Below are 9,207 nucleotides of genomic sequence, written 5' to 3' on the forward strand. Positions count from 1 at the left end.
GCTTGAGCTTGGTTCTCCAACCTCGCTCAATTCTATCATTCTCCCACTGTCTCCGTCAAGAATGTGTTCCTTCTCAAGGAACACTGCTCTCTTAGCTACAAAGACCTTTTGGTCCTCGAGATGATAGAAGTAATACCCACAAGTTTCCTTGGGGTATCCCACAAATTTACATCGCCCTGTCCTTGATTCTAACTTATCGGGGTTGTGTCTTTTAACATGGGCAGAGCAGCCCCAAATCTTAACTACTTTAAGATCAGGCTTCTTCCCTTTCCATATCTCATATGGTGTAGACACCACCGACTTAGTTGGAACTCTGTTCAGAAGGTAAGCTGCGGTTTCTAGGGCATATCCCCAGAATGAGATGGGTAGGTCAGCGAAACTCATCATGGACCGTACCATATCTAATAAAGTACGATTTCTCCTTTCAGAGACACCATTGAGCTGAGGTGTATAAGGAGGTGTCCATTGGGATAATATCCCATGGTCCTTGAGGAAGTGAGTAAACTCTGTACTTAAGTACTCACCTCCTCGATCTGATCGAAGAGTTTTGATACTCTTTCCAGTCTGGTTCTCCACCTCATTCTTATACTCTCTGAATTTCTCAAAGGCCTCGGACTTGTACTTCATTAAGTACACATATCCATACCTTGAGAAATCATCAGTAAATGTAATGAAGTAGGAGTAACCTCCAATGGCATGAGTTGACATGGGTCCACATACATCACTATGTATGAGTTCTAACAACTCAGTGGCTCTCTCTCCAGTTCCACTAAATGGAGAGTTGGTCAGTTTTCCACGAATGCAAGGCTCACAAGTTGCATATGACACATAGTCGAATGGATCTAGATATCCATCATTTAGCAACTTTTGAATCCTTCTTTCATGGATGTGACCTAGCCTACAATGCCACAGGTATGCACTGTTCAACTCATCTCGTTTCCTTTTGGACACATTTACATTCATGATATGTGGAGTGGTGTCTAACATAAATAAACCATTATGCAATGTTCCTTTCGTGATGATCTTATCATCTAATAATATCGAATAACCATTGTTCTCAAAAACAAATTTATATCCACTAACTGTTAAACATGAAATGGAGATAATGTTTTTGATAATAGAAGGAACAAAATAACATGCATCTAATGCAATAAAAGCTCCACTAGGCAGATGTAGGGCGACCTCGCCAATAGCTAATACAGCAACTTTTGCTCCATTACCCATCTTGAGGTCCATCTCGCCTCTCTCTAGTCTCCTGGGCCTTGCCAGAACCTGCAACGAATTGCATATATGATAAGCACTACCGGTATCCAATACTCATGTGTTATCATAAGAGTCTGACAAATGGAGACTGATCATGAATGTACCTGAAGCTTCATCAGCTTTTGTTTCGCCCTTTCTGCAAGGTACTTTTTGCAGTTTCTCTTCCAATGCCCATCTTTACCACAGTGGAAGCACTGGCCTTTGTCCTTTGTTGGGTCTTTCTTAGCAACCTTTGCTTTACCTTGTTTGCCCTTGCCCTTTCCCTTCTTAAGCGACCTTTCTGCTTTCCTTTTCTTTCTGGTCTCACCAGTGTAGAGAACTGGCTTCTCTTTCTTAATAGTACTCTCTGCCTCCCTCAACATATTGAGGAGCTCTGGGAGAGTCACCTCAAGCTTGTTCATATTAAAGTTCATTATGAACTGTGAAAAGGAATCTGGTAGGGACTGAAGCACAATGTCCACACACAAGTTATCCTCTAGGACCATTCTTAGACCTGTGAGTTTCTCTATCCACTCAATCATCTTTAGGACATGGTTCTGAACCGGTGTCCCCTCAGTCATCCTAGCGCGGAAAAGGCTCTTGGATATCTCATATCGTTGAGTCCTTCCCTGTTCCTCAAACAATTTGCGGACATGTAGGAGAATGGATTTGACATCCATCTTTTCATGTTGTCTCTGTAACTCTGGAGTCATAGAGCCCAACATATAGCACTAAGCAAGAGTGGAGTCATCAATGTACTTCACATAGCGAGCGATCTCATCCTCGCTTGCCCCTTCTTCGGGCGTAGGCATCACTGTATCAAGGACGTACACGATTTTCTCCGCTGTGAGAACAATTCTCAAGTTACGGAGCCAATCCGTATAATTTGGACCAGTGAGGCGGTTGACATCAAGTATGCCACGTAAGGGATTTGAAAGCGACATTTTCTAAAAATAAAGATGTAGCAGAAATGAATAACATACAGATTTTGCAAGAAATAAACTATCAAGATATGGACTTCTATCTTAATATGCTCCCACTATTTTACTATCGAGTCACGCGACACCCTCAGCACGTGAAACGGAAGTCTCCGGCAAACTTCTAGTGGGGATCAGGATCCAATCAGCGTCTTAGTGTAACCTCGAGGGACTCGACCAATCACACTAAGCCTAAAAGGTAGGCAACTCTTGCCGATCACAACTCCTTGTGATTCCTGTCCTGTTCGGCCTCCGAATCACCATGGCCTCGAGGGACTCGACCAACCATGATGCTCGGTTAAGTCAACACCTTCGTTACAAGATGAGTCTGATTTGATGATATACCCTCGAGGGACTCGACCAAGCATACCATGCCCTCAGGTCACCGGTGACATCTCTATGTCGTAAGTAAGATAGCGAATCGCGATATAGGTGAGTCTCGAGGGACTCGACCAACTCAACCTACACCGGGAATCGGTTCCTACTCATAACGATGGAAGGCCACGTGGGTCAATCTAATTGCCTCACGTTTACCGACTTAATATTATCGAGAAATGTTTCTATAATTTGGTCTCCTAATATGACATGTCACACATATACATATTTAATATATATCTACATCGCATGCAAATATATATACATATCTAGTATGTGTATAAGCAATCACATCAGATGATCATGGACCACAACCTAATATGATTAGGCCCGAGCCAATAGGCCTAATCACTCACATCAAGATCTATGTGTGCAACGGTGCATCTCCATGCCCTGTGATCGTCCATCTCGTCCTCGTCGGTTCCGTCGACATCTTAATGCATCTCCATGCATCACGATCGTCCGTCTCGTGGGTCCCGCTATCGCATCCACGCTCCCGCTGCGCCTCCTCATGTGATTACAACTTAATCATAGGCACGCAGGCCCGACAATAAACGAGAAATATAATGGAGGTTCGCAGACCTCAATAATAATAATCACAAGTACACACATCACACGGTCCATGATCATCCGTCCACTCATCATACATCACATGTATAAATAATCATCATCATGTAGGACTACTAGATAATAATAAAAATAATAATCAACTAAACCTTTTAATTAATTAATATTTTCTGAAATCAGGGATATATAGGGAATTTCTCAATTCCTAAGGGTATTTTCGTAATTTGGACAAAAGACAGAAACTGGAATTTCTCAAATTTCGAGGGGGGAAAACTGTCTTTTTGCCCAAAACCCTAATTCCCTCTGCTGCTGCCGTCGCCGCCACCCTGCCAGCGACGCCTGTGCGGCGGGGCGAGGGCCCGCTGGCGACGACGCCGCTGCGGGTGGGCGCCCCCTTCGGGCGCCGCTGCCTCCGCAGGCGGTGCTGTCCTGCCAGGCGGCCGCCCCTGTGGGGGGGGTTTCGCCCGCGGGAGTAGCGGCGGCAGGCGTCGCTGCAGGTGGGCTCCCCCTTCGGGCGTCGCTGCCTCCGCAGGTGGTGCTGTCCCGCCGGGCGACCGCCCCTGTGGGGGGGGTTTCGCCCGCGGGAGCAGCGGCGGCAGGCGTCGTGCGTCGCTGCCCTGCGGCGGCAGGCGCCGCTTCCTTTCGGTGGCAGGCGCCGCTGCCCTACGGCGCCTCTGCCCGTGGGTTGCCAGCCCCGCCGGCAGCAAACCTGCTGCAAGCAGACCGCTGGCCGGCTGCTGCAGGCACTACGCCGGCGTTGTGCTGCCTGGCTGCGGCTGCGGCTGCAGGTGGCTGCAGGCATGCAGATCGAGGGCAGCAACTATTGCTGCCCTTCCTCGCTTTTGCGTCAACGATTTTGACGTCAATATTCTTCCTAAACACAACACACGTAGTTCAAAACCAATCATTCGCACGAACAACCTGGCTCTGATACCACTGTTGGGAAATCATAGGGGGGGGGCGACATCATATGCGCAGCGGAAGAACAAGAAAACAAAAATCCCCGATTCCCAAAAAGATGTTCATCGTCGTGCGAAGATTGGTGCGCAAAATCCGCAAAAACACAAAACTGCGTATAGAGATTGTGTTACCTAGGGAGATCGTATATCCCTGTTTCCTTGCAGATCCTTAGGAGAGGGTGAAGGAGGTCAAGCGTCCTCCTCTCTAGCGGTGATCCACACAGCAGGGTTGCGACGACGCTCCTCAAAACTCCAGGCCTACTCTGAGGTGGAGAGGGAGAGGAGAATAGGAAGGGCAAGCAAAGACTCTAGCCTATGAGGCTGTGAATCCCTCCTATTTATAGAGATCCCGTGTCAAAACCCTAATGGGTCCTTTCCCTAGTGGGTATTGGATCTGCATCCAATAAGACAAGGGCTCCGTCGGATATCTCATATCCGAACCTCTACTCATCGCAATGCCTACCATATGTGTGTGACCCTCTAGGCCCAATATCGAGCTGGCCGTGAGTCATACCTGTCAGAACTCCTTCTAACTAAGTGAATTATTATCTCTGTAATAATTCACTCGACTCATCGACTACGGAAGTACTAGGCCACTACGCCGTAGTCCCCAGACGATACAGGGGAATCCAATCCATTGGACCTGTCTGTCCTCAGTTACCATGTACCTATAGTCCCTCATCCATCTAATATCCCAGAGACCGTATATCGAGCATGGTGCTGTCAGACCCATACGGTTTCTACTCGAGTCTCGCTCTAATCGGATTCTCCCGGAGAACTCTTTCTCTCTCAACCCGAATGACCCTGGCCAGGGATTTGTCTGAGCAAGAACACATGGGATATTCCTCTCATGATACCGAGAGTGGATGATCCTCTATCGACACTCAATAGCCCTCGTAAGGTCGACTACCACTCCCAATGACCAGTTGTACTAGATCTGGGAACAGCCAAACCTATAAGTCTGGTATCAAAGAGTGGAGCACTCATACAGGACATCCTTGGTGTCTCAAGTCTAAGAACCAGATACACCACTAGGACTACGGAATTGTTGTCTGACAATAAGGCATCATCAACCATCCAGCATTCCGTAAGCGGATCAATCAGTGAACTTATTCTCCAATGAGCACCTGTACTGTATCCCTAGTGTCCCTACACGAGCAGCTATGAGACCAGCTGCATCCATCATATGGACGGGTATACAGCACACCAGTCTATCCGGTTATCACGATGTCCCTCTCGAGTAACCTATGACCGGGATTATTTAGGATATGTGTTTAAAGGTGAATCGATCTCATTATCGTGATCTCATCACGATCCGATTCCCATTGCACAAATCCAAGGACATCACAATATATATGCATTTATGCAATAGTTATAAAGTGATATACGCCAAAATATAATAAGCAAAAAGATTCTGTATCAAGTCACACGTGCCATCACTCACGTGATTGGCTTGCTGGGCACTTATGACTAGCAGTAGGTAGTGACATGATCCTTGTATCCCAGTTATTCTCTTGTGATTGTTGCTAGGGTTTAGGGCAAGAGATTGAGATTTGTATATTCATTATTTTCATAGTGGATTATCTCTAGTTTGCCCCGTAGATTTTACCCTTCACATTGAAGGGATTTTTCACGTATATCTTGGTGTTCTATTTGATTGTGGTTCCATTTAATTCCACTGCGTATTATGGTCTTCTAGTATTTGTTCATATACAAAGGTTATTCCTGTTTATATCCCCATCACCTGAATCCCTACAGATCTCTAGGAGAGGGTGAAGAATGTCAAGTGCCCTCCTCTCTAGCGGTGATCCACACAATAGGATTGCGATGACGCTCCTCAAAATTTCAGGCCTGCTCTAAGGTGGAGAGAGGGAGGAGAATAGGAGAAGGCAACCAAAAATGCTCTTGCTTATAAACCACCAATTCTCTCCTATTTATAGAGGTCCCCTATCAACTTAACCCTAATGGATCTTGCCTTATTGGGTATTGGATCTCTATCCAACTATCCAAGCCTCTTAGGTTAGTGGATCTCTATCCAATAATCTCTCATGAGCTCTTATTGGATCTCATTCATAGGATCCAATAATTCATGGGCTTATTGGATATCTAATAAGATAGGGGCTCCGGCGGAAATCTCATATCCGAACCTCTACTTATCGTAATGCCTACCATATGTGTGTGACCCTTTAGGCTCAATATCGAGCTGACCGTGAGTCATACTTGTCAGAACTCCTTTTGGCTCAGTAAACTATTATCTTTATAATAATTCACTCGACTCATCGACTACGGACGTACTATGCCACTACGCCGCAGTCCCAAAACAATACAAGGGAATCCAATCCATTATATCTGTTTGTCCTCAATTACCGTGTACCTGTAGTCCCTCATCCATCTAATATCCCAGAGATCGTATACCGGGTATGGTGGTGTTAGATCCATACGGTTTCTACTCGAGTCTCACTCTAATCGGATTCTCTTGGAGAACTCTTTCTCTCTCAATCCGAATGACCCTAGCCAAGGATTTATCCGAGCAAGAACACATTGGACATTCTTCTCATGACACTGAGAGTAGATGATCCTCTATCGACACTCAATAGCCTTCATAAGGTTGACTATCACTCCTGATAACCGACTGTACTAGATCTGAGACATTCAAACCTATAAGTCCGGTATCAAAGAGTGAAGCACTCATACAGGACATCCTTGGTATCTCAAGTCTAAGGACCAGATATACCACTAGGACTGCGGAATGATAATAAGGCATCATCAATCATTCAACATTCCGTAAGCGGATCAATCAGTGAATTCATTCCCTAATGAGCACTTGTATTGTATCCCTAGTATCCTCACACGAGCAACTATGAGACCAACTGCATCTATCATATGTACAGGTATACAACACACCAATCTGTCCGGTTATCTCGATATCCCTCTCGAGTAACCTATGACCGGGATTATTTAGGATCGATGTTTAAAGACGAATCGATTTTATTATCGTGATCTCATAACGATCTGATTCTCATTGTATAGATCCAATGACATCACTATATATATATATATATATATATATATATATATATATATATATATATATATATATATATAAAACAAGTAATATAAAGTGATAAATGTCAAAATATAATAAACAAAAAGATTGTGTGTCAAGTCACACGTGTCATCACTCACGTGATTGGCTTGCAGGGCACATATGACTAGCAAGTACTCGATCACATCAGTCCTCAATGCCTGAGTCACGATACTCGGCACCATCAATCGTCAGTGCCCGATCCATGGAGCTCGACCGCATCAGTACTCCAGTGCCTGAGTCACGGCACTCAGCACCATCAGTCGTCAGTACCCGAGCCATGGAGCTCGGCCGCATCAGTACCCCAGTGCCCAAGTCACGGCACTTGGCACCATCAATCTTCAGTACCCAAGCCATGGTACTTGGCACCACCAATCTTCAGCATCCAAACTACTGCACCCGGTATCAAGCAACACCACCCGTCCAATCAGAACTCCAACATTTGTTTTCAAAAACCCCATCTGTGACCGACACTCATTCCTAGAAATCCCTGGCCAACAACCATACCACCAATCCCTACATGATGATTGACCCGACTTGCAAGACGCACCGCGCCATGCACCAGGCCCCTCGAAGAGCGACTCGTTGCATGCTACTTTCTGGGGGGGGGGGGGGGAGAGAGAGAGAATGATAGGGTATAATCTGGTAACATGTCCTATAACCAATCGCTCACAGCCACATCAGCGCCAACCAGGAGCATCAAAGTCAACACGACGGACCACATCGGCACCATACCCCTCGGGTACGACGACACAGACATAGTACAACGTTGCCACGCAAAAACCGAGACGACGCCGACCGAGTACAATGCCACCCCATAAAAACCAGGACGACATCAATCGAGTACAATGTCGACCCGCAAGAACCGGGACAACACCAATTGAGTACAACGTCACCCCACAAGAATCGGAAAGGCGCCGACCGAGTACAACATCACCCCGTAAGAATCAGGATGGTGCCGACCGAGTACAACACCACCCCACTACACCAAAACGACGTCGATTGAGTGCGACACCATTGTTCGACGCCGAGGCATAAAGGACGATCGATGTCCACACGAGAAGCGAGTTCGCCGCTTAAAATATCGACGGCCATAAATGTAACAGGTACCATTGGTCCCCATGTGAAGGGTATAAAAACCTATCGCCTAACAAGCATCGAGAGAGGATTTTTTTCTCCTTTTTCACTCAGCTCAAACTAAATCTTTGGAGAGGTCAAATCGGGATATCCCCTCCCGACCCGTGTGCAGGAACAGGCGACAAGGAGGCGATCGATCAAAGGCGAACCCCACCGTATTCCGGAAGTAAGGTTCGAAATCGACCAAACGGGAGGACGACTTCCACTGCCCGAGCGCCCACTCGGACGATCTTGCGGGCAGGACCGAACGGTGTAAAGGTTCACCAACAATCCCGATCTCGAAGAAAATGCCCAAAGGACCAACTTCCCGGTCCAATTCAGAGGCTAACCATCAGATCCGAGAAAGATCAAGAACGAGTCACAACAAACAGAACTCCCCACCAAAGAATAACACGACAAAGAACAAGAACTGAAAGAGGGAGGGAGATGTGGGCTGGTAACCTTGATCCTCGTGGCCTCGGCGGAGAGGAGTCCCAGGAATCCCACGGCCACGCAGACCGCCACCAATTTCCTCTCCATCATCGCCCAACCAACTCCCCCCTCCCTCTCTCGCCTCTCGCCTCGACCTTGTTCTCTATATTGCAATCTCCCACGGGCATCACCGAGAAAGGCTTCTCGTTTCTTTGCCTTCCCTCTCGCACAGCCGTGGTCGAGTACCGAGGAAGAAACAGAATAAAGATAAAAGCTCCATATTTCTTCGTTTTTTCAACTTTGCCCTCTTCTTCTTACTAGTCTTTCTGTTGGATGTCAACTCCTCGAAGACTTCGACCAAAGCTTAATTATGTGCTGTCTTGCGTTTTGAATGGGCCACTTTTGAACATTATAATGCACTTTATCATGTTTTCTTGTAATGAAGTCAAAAGTA

The sequence above is a fragment of the Musa acuminata genome, chromosome BXJ2-3 (assembly GCF_036884655.1).
Source record: "Musa acuminata AAA Group cultivar baxijiao chromosome BXJ2-3, Cavendish_Baxijiao_AAA, whole genome shotgun sequence".
Taxonomy (NCBI): Eukaryota; Viridiplantae; Streptophyta; class Magnoliopsida; order Zingiberales; family Musaceae; genus Musa; species Musa acuminata.